This window comes from Macaca nemestrina, chromosome 14 (assembly GCF_043159975.1).
Source record: "Macaca nemestrina isolate mMacNem1 chromosome 14, mMacNem.hap1, whole genome shotgun sequence".
In the NCBI taxonomy this organism is placed as follows: Eukaryota; Metazoa; Chordata; class Mammalia; order Primates; family Cercopithecidae; genus Macaca; species Macaca nemestrina.
Window position 1 is genome coordinate 15414911 of NC_092138.1, and position 18099 is coordinate 15433009.

The 18099-nt window shown below is 39.0% G+C and overlaps 1 long non-coding RNA gene across 1 annotated transcript in view; it reads right to left on the reverse strand.

Annotated features, from left to right (window-relative positions):
• Positions 1–6647: 6647 nt before the first annotated feature.
• Positions 6648–18099, reverse strand: part of LOC105498738 (uncharacterized) — a 628747-nt gene continuing 617295 nt past the window's right edge. The window contains exon 7 of the long non-coding RNA XR_011612393.1: positions 6648–6711. This is a non-coding gene — a long non-coding RNA (uncharacterized lncRNA). The remainder of the gene's footprint in view (positions 6712–18099) is intronic.

Here is an 18099-nt window from a genome sequence, read left to right on the forward strand (position 1 = left end):
GAGGCAAAATTTCTCTCTAGTTGTGAACCTAAGGAAACCATAAGACAACACATTATCTGCTTCCAAATACAATGGTGAGGTACAAATAGAACAGACATTCCAAAAGGAAGAACTTCAACAGAAAAAAGAAGTCACAAGTCTCAAGCAAGTATGAAGTCTAGCAGAGCAAAGATTTGTAATGCTTGGGAATAGTCCTCTTTGGTTCAGTGTTTTGTCCTCTGGGCCCACTAGACTGGTGACTCTGCCTGCCAGGCCCACCAGGGTGGTCCCTCTGCCTTTTAGTTTTAGGGTGTATACATATTTTAAACTGTTTCATTTTCTTGGTAAACAGACCCTTTATCATTAAAAAACTCCATTAATGCTCTGAGTTCTCTAATTCCTGAGTGATACTGAGTATTCTTACCTACTAGGTCCTCTTATTTTTATTTTTGGCATTTATTTGTTATCTTTTCTTTTTTCTTTTTTTATTATACTTTATATTCTAGGGTACATGTGCACAATGTGCAGGTTTGTTAATATGTATCAAAACCACAATGAGATACCATCTCACACCAGTTAGAATGGTGATCATTAAAAAGTCAGGAAACAACAGGTGCTGGAGAGGATATGGAGAAATAGGAACACCTTTACACTGTTGGTGGGACTGTAAACTAGTTCAACCATTGTGGAAGACAGTGTGGCGATTCCTCAAGGATCTAGATCTAGAAATACCATTTGACCCAGCCATCCCATTACTGAGTATATACGCAAAGGTCCTCTTATTTATTAATTTTGTGTGGGTAGAGTCAAGCCATAATAAACTAGTTTTTCTCCAAGAGCTGGGCTGAATTAGGGCCTTTAGAAGTCATGAATATTGAGAAGCTTTTGGTGCTTCTGATACTTATTTCACATTTATTATGTAATAAAACTACATAAGAAATTAATATTTGACTTTAAAATACAAAATACATGTAAACTAAAACTAGCTTTTTTCTAGAAGTGAACAAATTCATTGGAGCTAACCTTTCTCATTGTTAGTACCCTAAGTGAATTATTGGTTTTCTATGAGGTAACTGATCACTGCCAATGGGTGTTCCACAGAATGTAGCCAAATGGCTCTCTGGTCCAATAAATTTGGGAAATTCTAGATACAATATCTCTCCCATAAATATTATTATATTAAAGGCTTTCAGAGTTCCAACATTTTTTAAAACAACTTAAAATTATTTAACTTCACATATTATAAATAATTTTACCACAGAGCTATTTTTTTATATAATGCATAGTAACAAGCCATAAAATAAAATTTCCTCTTAGTACACTTTGGAATATATTTCAGAAATACTGCATCATTTTCTAAGAAGTTATTATGTGTTTGGAAATATTCTAAAATATTTATGCATTTTATATTATTTACCACATGTTGGATTTGGGACATGAGTATATTAAATATTACTATCTCCATTTTATAGACGAGGACATTGAGACAGTAAGGTCACATAGCTTTTAGTAATGGAGCTGTAATTCAGACTTCATTTACTTTTCTCCATAATTTACCCAGCATGGAGGAGCAGCCCCTTAGGTTTTCCTTCCGTGGAACTGATGTCATATTCTCTTTTCATCATCTTTGATTCAAACTCCAGAGCCCCACCTCTTATTCACATACACTATTCTAGTAGATGTTTGCCTTCTGATTCATTGTATCCTTATCCTTTAGCTCCCATATGCTGCTGACTTTAAATTAATTCTCTGGTTTTAAAATGACACTACGATACTAGAAAAAAGCATGGGGTTGTACATGTCACCTCTGGCCTGCCTCAGCCTTGCCCCAGCTTTGTCATAAACAAACATCACCTGCTCTGCAAAGCTAAGAGAGTTGCTGTGGTGTTAGATGACAAGAGAATGGAAAGAAGAGTAAACAAATAAAGCAGGCATGAGAAGAGAATGAGCTGTCAGGCGAAGCCATTGATGGCTTCTGTACACTCTGTCTACAGTCCTCTTTGACACTCACAATGGAGAAAGAAATTTCACAGGATCAGATAGGCATACTGTTACTGAAAATATTCAAGAGACTCGTAGCAAGTCTTTTCTTAGGAGTGAGATATAACAGAGTTTGTTGATAACTTTGTAATATAACTCTCATCATAAAAAGTATACAATTAAATTATGACTTTGTAAATGGCTATGCCTATAACATGTATTTATTTGTATATGTCCATTAACTAAAATGTTATTTGGAACCATTTCCTTAGCAAATCCTAGAAATAATAAATGTAATTCATCCAATCAGGAAATAATTAAAACTACTGACCAGTATTCGGCTCTACAGAAGTTAAAGGATCCGTTAACTCATTCATTATAGAATGTATTAAGCATCTTCTAAGTTATGGCTTCTGGACACTTATTCAGCCATAAAAAGGTTTCAACAGCTTGAATCCATAATTTGGAAGGTGTTAAGGTGATATCAGAATTTTATCTAGATTTTGCACTTCATGTCCAAGTTTGGTAGACTGATGACTCTTCAGATAGCTGCCAAAGCAGTGGGGAAGTTAAAGAGATGAGTGAGTGAAGACTAGCAATAAGTGTGGCAATTCATATCAGGAAGCAAAACCCCATCAAATTACGGTAAAGAGGTCTGAAAAGATGAGGACTGGCTTCAACCCTCTAACCCTCCGCCTCAATTAAAACCTTGAAGGCTGAGGCTTCGAGAGGGTTTTTTGTTGTTGTTGTTGTTTAGTCTTGTTTTTTCCCTGCAGATCTACAATGTATAGAATGCATCCTTGATCCCTCTTTACACTGCCGATAAACTTGTTTGAACAAACACTCATCTGACAAGCTTCCTTAGCTTGTGTCTGGGTTGGGAATGCACAAATCTAGGAGTCCAGGGTTTTGTCTCAAGGGGATGTCGTCTGAAGACGAAGGTCAGTGCTGGAAGAGTAAATGAACTATCTACAAACTAGACGAGTGGAGAGACAATGATGTTTAATAGCTCATTATTTTGAAAGGAGGTGGGTGTTATAATTGACGGTATTCTTTTAATAGAGAATCCTAAGTGGGTAGATTCATAAACACAGAATAGGAGAGTCCAAGTTTATCAAATGCAAGACTAGGATGCAGAGGACATCACTGGATTTACAAAGTGCTGGAAAAAATAATCAGTTCTTTCAGTAAAAAGGGTCATTGCAGAGTTGTATAGACAGACAAAGACATTTTTTAAAAACTTTATTGAATTACAATTCATTTACTGAGCTAATAAAGTGCATATATTTAGCGGGTACATTTTTATAAGTTTTGGTATGTTTATATCTGTGAAACCATCACTACAATCAAGACAGTGAGCATATTCATCGCCTCCCAACGTTTCTTCATGCCTCTTTGTAATCCTTTGCCCCCAACCTTTCTTGGTCCCTCCCCCATTCCTAGGCAGTCACTCATCTGCTTTCTTCCACTGTAGTTTAGTTTTCATTTTCTATATTTTATATCAATGGAATCTCACAGTAGGTACTCTTTTTTTTGGTCTCCATCATTCAACATAAATATTTTGAGCCTCATCCATGTTGTAGCATGTATCAACCATTCATTCTTTTTTATTGCTGAGGAGCACTCTATTGTATGGATGCGCCACAGTTTGTTTATCCATTCACCTATGGATGAGACTGTGGGTTTGTGTTGATTATCTATTGCTGCGTAACAAATGATCCCAAAATGTGGAAGCTTAAAATGACAAAACATTTACAACCTCATAGCTTCTGTGGGTCGGGAGTCTGAGTGCAGTTTAGCTTAATGCCTCTGGCTCAAGGTCTCTCAACACGGTACCACTAAGGTGCCAGGGCTACAACAATCTCAAGATTCAACTGGAAGAGGATGTGCTTCCAAGCTCATTCACTCTCATGGAGGGCCATGTTGGCATGCCTCAGGTTTGCTAGAGAGAGGCTATGTGTGGGAGCAGATCAATTCTGAAATGCAATCTGTTGTTGACTCCTACCACTGTCAGATGTAGGCTGTATAGCTCTTACACATCTGTAGCTGCAGTATGTGGAATATGTGGCCTCTATAGTCACCACAGAAGGGGAGGGACAGCAGGATGATCATGCAAAATGTTTTCTGAGGGCCAAGACTAGAGGGGCCTTGTACCACATCTACCTACATCCCATTGCTAGACTCCAGGCCCTCACACCACATCCACCCACATCCCATTGCCAGATTGAAGTCCCCTCGCACCACATCTACCTGAATCTCTAAATCTCATGTCCAGACCCCAGTCCCCTTATATCGCATCCATCTACATCCCATAGCCTGAGCCCAGTTTTTTTCCATATCACATTCACCTGTATCTAGTTTTTAGAATCAAGTCTGAAAGCTCCAGCCTAATTTTGAGGGGAACGAAGCAGGTAAGTGTTGATGATCACTAAGTGGCATATGCCCTGACTCCAATGTAAGCCTCTATACCCCATGAGGGCCAAGGTTTTGCCTTCCTTATTCAACTGCTGAAACTGCTGTTCATACTTAGTACCTAATAAGTGCTCAATAAATATTTACACTATGCTTTCACTTCCATTTCATTACCTCTATGAGGCAATTATTTCCATTTTGTACACAAGTAAGCTGAAGCTCATAGAAATTACACAACTGTCCTAAACCCACATAGCTGGTTAGTTACTGAATGAAACTCTGTTTGTACTTTCATATTCAATAAACTTTGTGTGATGCCACTGAATTTTTCTTAAAGGGTTTGGGTCTCTTAAACAACCCTGTGTTGAGTGGATTCTAACATGTTTTGCCTCTGAGTGTATAGTCAGGGTGCACAGATAGTGAAAAAGCCCATTTTACATACCGAAGACCCTCTGTTCATTTTCTGGGAGGCCCTGGCCGCTCCCACAGCTTTTTATGGTAGGCAGTAGAGACTGAGCCTGGAATTTGCCACAATCTTCCATGGTCTTTTGCTCTCCCAGGTTGCTGAGGTGATGCCCAGCTGAAGTCCTAGCTTTGCTGCCTCCATGCCACCCCAGTAAGGGTTGTGGGCCCTCACGTGCCATTTTCTTGAGGGTACACTCCAAGTCCCTGTGCAAGCCACCTTCCCAGAAGCTGAGACACATACTCAGCTCAAAGCTATAACCTTTCTTCTCCCATGGGATTAAACGGCCCCTCCATTCTTTGGACTGTTACTGGTCTTTATTCTTTTTGTTTCTGTTCCAGTGCCCTTTCCATGAAGTGGTGAGTGTCAGGTGTTCTTTGTTATTCTTCCACAAGCTGCCCAGCCTGGAGCCCATTCTTTTAGCTCTCTCCTTCAAAGACTGATTCCATTTTTCTTCCCCAAAGTCATGGTCTTCTTCATCCCACTTAGAATACCCGAATGCAAGCATACACATATGTACACATGCACACACAAACACCCCTTCCTTCTTCCTTGGAGCCAAACCTTATGTTTCACTTTGAGGCTCTCACTACAGAAATATAGTCATGTTCCGCATAAAGACATTTTGGTCAATGACAGACCACATATATGACAGTGGTCTCATAAGATATATTTTTACTGTCCTTTTTCTATGTTTAGATACAAAAAACATTTACCATTGTGTTACAGTTGCCTACAGTATTTAATACAGTAACATCCTGCATAGTTTTGTAGAAACAATAAACTGTACCATATAGCTAGGTACATAGTATGCTATCCCAGCCAGGTTTCTGTAAGTACATTCTATGTTTCCAAAATGACAAAATTGCCCAAGGATGGTGCATCTCTGAGATGGGAAGTTCTGATGGCTTGCTGATATGTTTTGAACGTTTTGTTCCCTCCAAATCTCATGTTGAAATGTGACCTCCAATATTGGAAGTGGACCTAGTAGAAGCCGTTTGGGTTATGAAGGCCAATCCCCCACGAATCACTTGCTGTCCTCCTCATGGTAATGAGTGAACTCTTCTGTGAGTTCACACGAGGGCTGGTTATTTAAAAAAGGAGCTGGCACCTCCACCTTTCTCTCTTGCTTCCTCTCTCGCCATGTAACATGCTGGCTCCCCTTTGCCTTCCACCACGATTATAAGCTTTCTGAGGCCCTTGCCAGAAGCAGATGCTGGTGCCATGCTTCTTGTACAGCCTGCAGAACCATGAGCCAAATAAAGCTCTTTACTTTAGAAATTACCCAGCCTCAGATATTCCTTTATAGCAATGCAAATGGACTCACAGACCTTTTTTTTTTTTTAATTTTTTGCTTGCTAAAGGCTGACTAAATGTTGCATAGAAATTATCTCCTTTTCTTCAACTGCAATTTGTAATCATTCAAGATGGTGTTATTGTTGTAACAGCAGCAATAGCATGCAGAACTGAAGCAGCAATAGCATACAGAACTGAAATAATTACAAGAAAATGAAAATCTGAAGGATGGGTGGTAAATGTAGTAAAACTTCATCACCAGGGACCAACCTCCTCGGAATCCTCTGCAAAAAGGGTTAATGCAAAAGCCTTGCCAGTCAAGGACAAGTTCGGATTGCGCCAGAGAAATAAATACTTACCTGCAGTCCCTCACTGCACAACTGAGCACTACTTTATCAAAAGCTGAATGTGTGGTTCATGTTTCATTACCCGGGTCAGGAAGAGTGTAAATTTGGAGGCCATATATTACAATTTTCCCCTGTCTTGAACCGTTAACAGCATACCTCTGGCTTGAGTTGCAGCCTTGAAAACCTATGAGCTCTTTTCTACTTCGTTGGAGCATCAAAAGTATCTTCCAAGAGCTGGAGCAAACACAATTTTTGGAATAGTCATCCTTTGTTATATCATTCTGCAGAGACGCCCCCCACCACCACTACCTTTGTATTGGAGAAGAAATTTTGCATACACAACATCTCTCACTCTAACTCAGTCTGTGTTTTCAGACTCTTCCTGTCCTAATTCATACTTGATGAATTGCTCTGTAATTGAAATTGCCTTGGGTGTTCACTATGATTACTATAAATTGTATAATTCAGGTATTTTCGGATTTGCTGACAGATTCACCATTAAACAAAGTGGCCCACTCTTCAAATAAAACTAAGGCTGCATGATAGGACCAGGGACTCTAAATGGTTATTTGCAAACTAATCATTTTACTTGTTAATGTTTTCATCCTCATATAGCACCTTCTATCTTTCCCAAAAACCTCCCTAGTATGGGCTAAGTTGCATTTTTCCAAAATATATAAGTTGGAGCCCTAAACTCCAGTACCTCAAAATGTATTTGGAAATAGGTCCTTGAAGAGGTTATTAAGTTAAAATGAGGCCATTAGGGTGGGCCTTAATCCAATCTGATCAGTGTCCCTTGTAAGAAGAGGAAGAGACACCACGATGACAAGCACAGAGGACAGGCCATGTGAGGACACAGTGGGAAGACACAAGTCGGCCAGGCAAGGAGAGAGAAACCAACCCTACCGACACCTTGATCTTGGACTTTTAGCCTCCAGAAACTGTGAGAGAATAAATTTCTGCTGTTGAAACCACTCAGTCTGTGCTATTTTGTTATGGCACCCTGAGCAAATTAACACACCATCCAAAGACCAAGATCTAATTAATTCTTGGCTAGGTTAAAAATCTAAAATTATGTTATGGGAATGACTTGCACATCTGGAAGTGTTTTAAAATGGCATTTCGGCCAGGCATGGTGGCTCATGCCTGTAATCCCAGCACTTTGGGAGGCCAAGGTGGGCAGATCACCTGTCAGGAGATTGAGACCAGCCTGGCCAACATGGTGAAACCTTGTCTCTAATAAAAATGCAAAAAATTAGCCAGGCGTGGTGGTGCACGCCTGTAATCCCAGAGGCAGGATAATCACTTGAACCCAGGAGGCAGAGGTTGCAGTGAGCCGAGATCGCACCATTGCACTGCAGCCTGGGTGACACAGAAAGACTCCGTCTCCAAAAATTTTAAAAAAATTAAAAAATAAAACAGTTTTAAAAAGGCATTCTCAATAGAGTATCTGTTATTCCTGATGGACCGACATTGTTATGTCTACCTTTTATTCATTTATTCAGCAAACGTTAATTCAGACCTTATTGTGAACCTTGCATGATGTTAGACACCAAGATGGATGCAAATATAGAAATAAAATACATGACATATTTAGATGACTATAAGGAAACACAAAATACTCTCAAAGTAGTATAAAACAAAGAGGAGTAGAAGTTCAGAGTGGTGAGAAAGAACTTCTAGCAGGGTCAATTTGGGATGTGATATTTGCAGCAGCAGAAGTAATGTTGGAAAGGAAGAAAGATATAAGGCACAAGTAGACAAAATAGCAAAAAGAACATTTCGTCAGGCATGGAAGATTTAGAGTATCAGTTACCAAAGATAACACTGGTAGGGGGGTTCATGAGGAACAGATTAGGGAAGGTCTTGAATTCTGGGTTCAGAAGTGTAAGTTAACCTATATGATTATATCCATACTCTGAGCAAATTGGGAGCCAGTAAAACTGATGGCGTGTGAAACACAGTGAGGTGAGAACCTTGCCATCAGAGTAGACAGAGCTGGTTCCATCCTGAGCTCTGCCAGAACCTAGCTTGGTGGCCATGGTTAGTAGTGTTACTTAACCTCTTTATGTCTCAATTTCCTAATTTGTAAAAAAGAAAAAGCAAAAACCGTACTTTCGTAGGGTTGTTGTAAAAACAAATAAAAAGCTGAATATTTATAAGATGTATCTGATGAGTATTTGGCTTTTACTTGGTGCTGGGCTTAAGCAAGTACTAAAAAAAAAAAAGAATACCATTTCTTTTTTATGATGAGAAGAATGATTTAAAATTTCCTTTTGGGAAAACTAAAATTGCAATGACCTTATGAAGAAACATAAGGGCTTTTTTATTTAGTAAAATCTCTAAATCATTGTAGACATGTTAATAATATATTTCAATTTTTATATTTTTGAGATTAAATATTTTTTCTTCTGAAATTTTCAAAAAAGAAATAAGAATCTAATGACCCGGGTTCACCAAATAAATAGACTAGAAACAGGCAAAACTGAAAAGTAGTGAGTGAGTGTGTCTAGACCATGGTAAACATTCAAATGGAAACACTTGTGGGGCTGTGGTCAGGAAACTAGGCTGGGTATAATATCACTATCAAACAAGGAGATATTTGAAATATAAGCAATCTAAGCCATATTTTCAAGAATTATTTTGTTTTCTTTTATTTTAATTTGGATGTTCAGTGCCATGGGTATAAGGCCAGAGTGTTGATTGAGGAGACTTTGGAATAGGGAGAAAGGGAATTAACCATTCTGTAATCTCATAAACGTTATTGTTCTAAGAGGCAAACAAAATTCCAGGTTGGGGTGCATGTCACCCATCAAAAGAACATTGTATCACTTGCTGGGCTTGGCTGTATTGCTCTTTTTCTCCTTCATCCTCTTCTTTTTTCCCTCTTCATTTGGCAGATCCTGGACGTGGGGTCATCCTGTTCTCTCACCACAAGTCGAATGGCAAGCTGGAGCCTAAAAGTGGCTGTGCCCAAGCTTTCAGTGCTTTTTCTCCTGGGAGAAACTTTGGAATGAGCACATCCTCTCATGACTGAAGCTGTTATTTATTAAAGCAGAGATGCACTGATGGATTCAGCAGCAGTGGAGCGAAGTTGAGCTCTGCTGCAGGATGCTGAAGGCCTTGTCAGATGTGGGCAGCCAGTAGACAGCTGTAAGCCAACCCTTGACCTGAGGGCTCTGCCATGGTAATTAGTGTTGTAAATGAGTCAAGCTTACAGCAGCATATGCTCAAATCTAATATAGCATCTTCCGTCACTATCTTAGTGTTACGACGATCACGACTGTTTTCAGAGTGTGCTAAAAGTATTTTTAAAGAGTTAACGAAGCAATAACAAAGAAGCTAGCAACTGCCCACCGCCTTTCCCCCACCCCCAAACAACCTCCACCCTAGAAGATTTCACAAACCCATTTGAAATAGAGATGAATTCAGGTGAGTTTCTACACCACAGCCTGATCTTTGGCTGTATAAGATTACTTTTCAACAATATAAGATGCATAAGTGCCTTTTCATCGTATGAAGAAAGCATGCCCACTGGCAAATGAATCATATTATAAAAATTGATTGTATCCCAAAAGGGAAAAATGTTATTGAAGATCCAATGGCCTGGGATGATACACCATTGATCATTGTAAGAAATACTTCCAGAAACTGTTTTTAATCTTTCCGCCAGAGCATTAGCAATTATTCTTTAGCCCGTGGTGAGTAATGACTTGAGTTTCCCAGCTTTTCAATCGATAAAACATTTACCCTACCGCTACAAATGTGCTCTTCGCTTAGACAAGCAGAATTTTTCTTCCAATTACTCTTTTTTTTTAGTGTGACCTCATAAAATATTTTTAAACATATTTCAAGGCTCTTTTGTAAAAAAAGAAAGGAACAATACTCTTCCACATGCTTATTTTTTCCCTTTCTTTTCCTTCTTTTGAGAAAGAAGTCATGAAGATTTCATAGTTATTTAGATAGCTAAGACTGCTTTTTATCATCTCTTTCAAACTTAAGAAATGGTTTTTGTCCTGCCAACTGCTACATTTTGGAGTTGGCCAGCAATAAAACATTTCTTTTCCCTTTTCCCCTGAACAAAGGTGGTTGTCCAAATTCCTTTGAAAATCAACAACAACAAAATATAATAACACTCCTAAGGAGGGTGATATCCTCCTCCGCTTTCTCTACATGCCTCATAAAACTATAGCACTGGTTAATGGAGAACAACAAAAAACACACTGTTATCAGGCTAACAAATAGCTGTACAGAAAATTAGAGATTAAAGACGAATGTCCACAAGTATCTTCTGATGACTAAAAAGTTAACATTCCAGCAAGTTTTCCTTTCCAAAGAATTTATACTGTACTTCTATTTGAAATTACAACCTCAACTCAAGCAAAAGTGCCCACTGTTATTTCTTATCTCTATTGCTTTCTCTCTAGAACAATGTCTATTTTGGCATATTTATTAAACCATGGTTGTCACACAAAGGAATTTGAAACTCCTTAAAAAAAGGCTGATTCTTGCTGGGTTTTTGCATGAAGGTTTGGTTTGTAGTAACAGCCTTTTTAAAAATTAGGTTTGGAAAATTGAATCTAGTACCGACAAGGCAGATTCTTAATTCTTTCTTCAACCAAAAGTGGCTTTATAACAGTGTGTGCCTTGATCTGGGTAAACAAGGTGCAAAAGAGTGGATTTTCATCTGTTGTCACAAATTTAAGAGGCTACTGGTAAGTAAGTGAGAATTCAGAGGCTTGTTGGTGGAATAGGCCCAGTGGTGGAAGAAGAGCCAGGATGCTCTTTGACTCTAAAGTAGAAAAGGAATTATTAGGAATATTTGCTTAATAACAAAAATATGAGGCAGGAGAGGAAACTGTAGACTTTTAAGCTCCTATTTCTGTCGTCAGAGTTTTGTTAGAATGAAGACGTTCTAGTCTATACACTGGGCATAGCTGGCTGAAGGAATCAATTATTAAAATACGCATTACTTGAGGTACCCACAGCAGGTTTATGGTAAAATTATGGCATCAAACTAATGATAACAACTCAGGTTAGAGAGTCAGAACAAATGTATTTAAAAGATGCCACTGCGAATATGTATTTCACAAGCTTTCTCACATGTATTTGATCGAACGTGACAGTGGCATCACTGTGTTTTGATAATTTTATGGTGATCTTCTTGCTTTGTTTATTCCATTCATCCATTTGGTCGGCAAATGTTATTTGAGTATCTACAAAAGTGCTAGGTGTTTTACTGCACCGCTGCCCACCTGGAACTCATCGTCTACTAGGAAAGACAACATGTAAAGTCTTTTATTCTTATTGTTCCTGGTGCCTCAGAAATAAAAGTGACCTTGTGCTTTCTTTGACCCATGAGCATTCCTGCCTGAGAGAAACGTTTTCAGGAGATGTCTTTCCAAACATTGTATGATTTTATCTACTCTCTAACTACCCCAACTCCCCCATTCCCCATCCAATGATATTTCCCCCCTCTTCATTGTTTATACCTAAAGAAATTGTCAAAGAAAAGGCCTTGGAAAGAAAAAAGTGCTTTGACAGTTAATCATGATTTTTTTTTTTTTAAATGGGGAATGCACTCCTGGATTCTAACTCTTTGACACAAAAGACAGTGGTGAAGATCAAATGGGGTGATGCCCTTGAAGCATTATGCTCTTCATAAAGCACCATACAGATGTAAGGGATTATCATATTGTTACAAATATATTGAAGAAAATGAATGCCCAGGTTGGTGATGTTCTTCCCCCAAAGGCTTACTCGCCATTGTGTAGACACCATCTTCATTCGCTATACTAAGTCAGCACCTCATGCTGTGACTTTTCTTGCATCTCCCCAGGAATGCCATATTTTAAAATGACTATTATACCATGTCATGTAGCTGCAGACCCCTAGCTGCCTCCATTTCTCTACCTGGAAGGTTAATCAAATGTAAGCAGTTCCCCATTCTGTAGCAGGCATCCTGGGGCATACAACTTCGGATTAGTGACTGACCCTGCTGTTCATTCTGACAGCACACACTCCAGATTGCATTCTCCTTTTAATAAGCAGAGCTGGTAGGAGAAAAGGCAAGAGTCATTAACTAAAAGTTAGCTGAGGATTGAAACACAGCACATTTTGCTTCTGAGAAGCTCTTCTGAAAGGAAACCTTTTGTCCCCAGGAACCCTGTAACAGTATATTCAAGGATTTCATGATAATTTATCTTGACCTTCAGCAAAATAAAATCTTATACAATGGCTGGGTCACATATACTTTCTTGGTCACTTGTCTGTTACTATATTGCTGGCATTGTTGAATAGAATGAGCTTAGGAGAGTCACAGTGGCTTATGCAATAAGCTTTTTAAAATTTTTTTATTTTCATTTTTATTTTTTTATGGAGTACCATGACATACTCAAAATGTGAAGGATTAAACTTAACAGCCTAGAAGGCAGTTGCCAGGGATTCATATCTGAAATCTTTCTTGTGAGGCTACAGGTGCAACTGAGAAGTATTTCTGTGAAGGCACCTTCCTCTTCTCTTTATTCCTATTCCTGCTTTCTTGCCCCAGGGCCAAAGGTAGACATTTTCTCTCCCTCTTGGAATCTTGGGAGATTCCAACCCAAATCTTTCTGGGTTGCTTGATCTTGTTGTGGTGAGGACACTGTGTACCAGCCCAAGGCTGGGTGACTTCTTGCTACTCAAGTGGTCTCATCCCATGCCTAGTAATGCATGTTTCCCTACATTTTTTTTTTCAGGTTGATTTTTTTTTTTTTTACAGCATGCTTAAAGTGAGCAAATTATTTTATATACAGTGCGAGCTAATGAGAATATTTCTAAAGAATTCAATTTAATCATGATCAATAGCTAGAGGGGTAGACAAATTCTAATCCCAGGATGAGGCAGCTGGGATGGAAAGGACAGCGCTTCCATCTATGGTTTTAAAGTTTGTGCGCTGAGCAACTTCAGGGCACTCCCGGAGTTATGCAGTGTCTACTTGCACAGATGTACGAGGTATCTTTGTACACCTTGTACTTCCCTTGTTTAGTCAGGGAAGTACAGAAAGGTAAACGTTTGACTACCTTCTCTACATGTTACATGGTCTTTGCATCATGTGACTTCATCCAACGTCTTTTCATCATCAAGACTGCTGTGTTAACATATTACAAAAGAGAAATGATTGGAAAATTGTTGTTTTGAAGAATATGCTTTGGGGTAGTGTGGTAGGCAGAATCCCCAAAGATATTCACACTTTAATCCTCAGCACCTGTGAATATGTTATCTTACATGGAAAAAGTGATTAAGTTAAGAGTCTTGAGATGAGGAGATTTCCCTGGATTATCTAGCTGAGTCTAACTTAATCATGAGCCCTTAAAGGTCCTTTTCATAGCTGTGGTCAGAGAGAGATACGACAACAGATGAAGAGTCAGAAAGATGCTACCATGCTGACTTTGAAGAAGGAGGAAAAGACCATGAGCCAAGCAATGTAGGCAGCCTCTAGAAGCTGGAAAAGGCAAGGAAATGGATTTTCCCCTAGAACCTCCCGAAGGAATGCAGCATTGCTGATGGCTTGGCATATAGGGTTATATTGTAGTAAATATGTGTTGTTTTAAGCCACTAAGTTTGTGACAATTTAGAACAGTAGCAATGAGAACCTAATACACGTAGCAACCCTTCCCTCTTAATCTACTCCTCTCTTTCCTCTCTCAGCCCTCCAAGTGCTCCTGCAGGTGATTAACTTAGTTTACACATCAGGAACAAAAAAGAGAATGGTTTCGAGCAGCGGTCAAGAAGGGTTAGGAACCAGATCATAAATCCTACTGTTATAGCAGGAAAATAGCTAGAAGTAATATGTAAATGAACAGGTGTGGCTGCATTCCAATAAAACTTTATTTACAGACACAGGAGGTTCACCCATGGGTAGTAGTTAGCCAACCCCTGATTTAGAGCCTTGCTAGTCAAAATGTAGTCCCCAAACCAACAGCATCCTTTGGAAGCTTGTTGGAGATGTAGAATTCCAAGAAACATCTCAGACCTACTAGATCTGTATTTTAATAAGATTCTCCAGTGATTCATATGCACATTCAAGCTTGAGAAGCACTGCTTTAGAAGATTTAGCATTCTAGGGATGAAGCAAAATTATCAGAACAAATATTATTGACATCCTTGTTTCCAGCTGCAGAGCACGGCTCAGGTAAGGAAGGCAGATGTCAGACCTTAAAGGAAAGAAATGATGTAAGCATTTGTTAAGCACCAACTATGTGTGGGCCACTTTCAAAGAGGTTATTCTGTTTAATCGTCATATTGACTTCATGTCATTTTCCCCAACTTTTATAGATGAGGAAATTGAAGCTTACCCAGGCTTTCTTGTGAGTGAGAGAGCAGAGACCCAAAGCTCAGGTGCTTGAATTCTAAAACTCAAGCCTCTTCTACCATACTACACAGAAGTGTCTGTTTTCCAAAAATCATGTAATACCTGCATCAAAAGCAATTCTTGGATTTAAAAGTTCCCAAGATGTGAGCTTTAGCCAGATATGATATCACTAGAATTTTGGATGCATATGGTGCACTTTAGCCTCTATTTATAAAAGTCTTTCAAGATAGTCCACCTTTTGTTTTCTCTCTCTCTCTCTCTTTTTTTTTTTTTTTTGTTACTCTCATCATTAGCTGAAAAACTCTTGGATGACATTCTGTTGGACAGAGTTGACTATTTAATTATCAGCAAATTGGGATCTCTTGTGGCCTACGATTTTGAGGTTAACAATAATAGTTGCTATTTTTGATTTCTAAAACATTCCCAGGGCGGAACTTATAGACACAGTTACCAAATGGACATGAGTTAATAAATCTCAGCCACCTCAGTCTCAGCTCTGCACCTCTCCAGCCAGCCTTTTCACATTCAGCAAAGGACTGTCTGATGGAACAGATGGGCTTAGCATGGGGCCCTAAAGGACAGTTTTGGGAAAAAAGACAGGGAGAGGGATTTCCAAACTATGCACCTTCGATGGAAACACTAGAAACAATATCTTTACATCCAAATTTCAAAAACTTAGGGACCACTGGTCCTTTTAAACTGCAGTCACAAAAAGCAGAAGATGGTATCAAATGTGGCCAAGATACACAAACTTAAGTTAGGCTGAAGCAGAAAAATGAAAGGCAGATTTGAGTTTCATGAGAAATATGGATACTGGATTCTCACATAAAATGAAAGACATTTTTAGCCTTCTCTTCTCTAGAGAAGAACTCCTTCCTTTCTGGGTAAAAATTCGAACTGGCAAGGAGTGCAGTTTCCACTTCCAGCAAATGGGGTTCTGCTTATAAGACAGTTTAAGAGCTCACTCCAGAGCCAGGGGACAGGGTTCTATCTACTCATTGTCATTAAGGTCCTGCCTAACCTTCAGTGACTGGAGGGCTTTCAGAGCCGGGCCACAAGCTCCTTGCTCTTGATGATGTCTAGATTCGGGGTACATCTCCCACCTTGCCAAGCTTCATTCGGCAGGTTGCTGCTTTTGTTAAAGAGCAAGCTCACTGAGGAGCAAGATGTTGGAACTCAAATTCTGGTCTCTAGATGGCAGTCTAGCCCTGCTAAATCTGACTACTCCCCTATCCTGGGTGAATTGCAGAAGCCACCACTAAAAATAAAACCTAAGCCGGCAAAATCTATAGAGGGGACGTAACAAGATTCAGATATTAATTTTTGGTTGATGGCAAGTTAATGATTGGGCTTAAGCACCAGGTTGGAAACACATGTCTATGAACATGCTAAAAATGCTGTTTGGCAGTCCTTCTAATTTGACTGCGTACAATTCAAGAGCAATGAATATGAACAGCTCTACCATGGAATGAGCTCCTCATCTGAAATGTTGCCTTATACAGGAAAGGCAAGAATGTGGCCATCACCAAATTACTAGGACCTTTTTATGCATTGTCTGTTTACATACAAAATATTTAGTCAATAAAATCTAGATGGGGTAATGAGTTTGATAAAGAATGTTCACGATGTCCTGAAAATTTTCAGCAAAATGGGATGGCTGTTGGCATTGATAATGAAAGAAAAGTTTTGATTGACTCTTCTTTCAAATAGTTGTAATTTGCCTTGTGTGGATGGAGCACAAGAGTTCAGTGTTGAGTTTGAGCTGGTGCTTAGCTAAGTGTTGTAAAATATTGATCTGGAAGACACCTGAGGGGTAATTTCTATCCAACTTTCTTACTGTACAGACAGAAAAGCCAAGCTCTAGACAACACGCAAGACCTGAAGACTTGGCAGCTGAGCTGACTTCCAACTGACTCCAAGAGGAGATTTGGACTTGGAATAGTGTGCACTTGGTCTTGTGTGCACAGTTTACTTCCAGTCATATGTAACTGTTATGTGTCAAAACAGCTCTCTATTAAGTGCAAATAGTAATGATACATCCAAAAGCTATTTCCATTTATTTTGTTCATTTAAAATATGCTCTTGAAATTAAAAAAAAATACAGATCCTAGGCTATATTAGAATATCTTCTGAGTGTGAGGATCTTCTGAGTGTGAGAAGGCTTGGCTACATGCATTAGTAAGAGCTCAGATAGGAACCTGTGTGGTGCTGCAGAAAAGACAGTGGAATGAGGGGCCCAGAGATCATTGCACAACTTTGCTGTGGGGGTGCTGGAGCATATCACTTTGCCTCAATATTCTCACCTGTAAAATAGTGATAATAAGGTTATCCCTGAGTGCTTTGTAAAATAGCTGTAATGATCAAAGTATACGAAGGGAGTAAAGGTACTTTGTGGAGAGCCACACAGACAGACAGTGCTGTTTTTAATATCCAAAATAAGGAAATTTGGACCCCAAAATAAAGCATAGTAAAAAATGTATATAAATGATTTTTTAATCTTTAAAAAAATTGTCTAAGTGAAAAAAGACCACTTCTCCATTGTATTTCATTTATATAAAATATCAAGAATGGGTAAATCCCTAGAGACAGAAAGCAGATTGGTGATTGTTACACGTTGGGAAAGGCAGGGAGAGGAGTGCTACGTGTATGAGGTTTCCTTTTGGTGTGATAAAAATATTTGTAGCTAAATAAATGCAGTGGTTGTTCAACATTGTGAGTGTACTAAATGCCACTAAATTGTTCACTTTAAAATGATTAATTTTATGTTATGTAAATAAAAATTCAAAAGGCTTGTGTGTATACATATACATATGATTTGGCTGGGGGGAGGGGTGCTCCCAGGAGTGTTTGTACAGATGATTTTATAAGTGTAATCTCAGACTCACAGGCTCCTTTATAAAAATGTGTTTCTGAAGTTTACTTTCAGTTGCTGTTAGTGTTTGCTTATCTCCATGAAACTAAGCCCAGTGGATTCTGTCCACACCAGGTCATTGGGTAATGTCCAAGGATAACATGGGCTGTGAACTCCACAGATACTTAGACAAATGCCTTTTGGCTTCTTGGGTCCTCTGACCCTCCTAACCAGTTGCTATGAGAGTTGTTTAAGACACGAGATTTAGGGGAGGAAAGCACCCTTCACTGGTCCTCTTGACCTGTCAAGCCCAGTCTTGACAATTTACCACTGCTAGAAATTAGACTTTTGCTTGAAATAGTTTCAGATGCTGACATTTTTTCCCCCATAGTTGGCAAATCTTGGCTTTTCTGTGTTT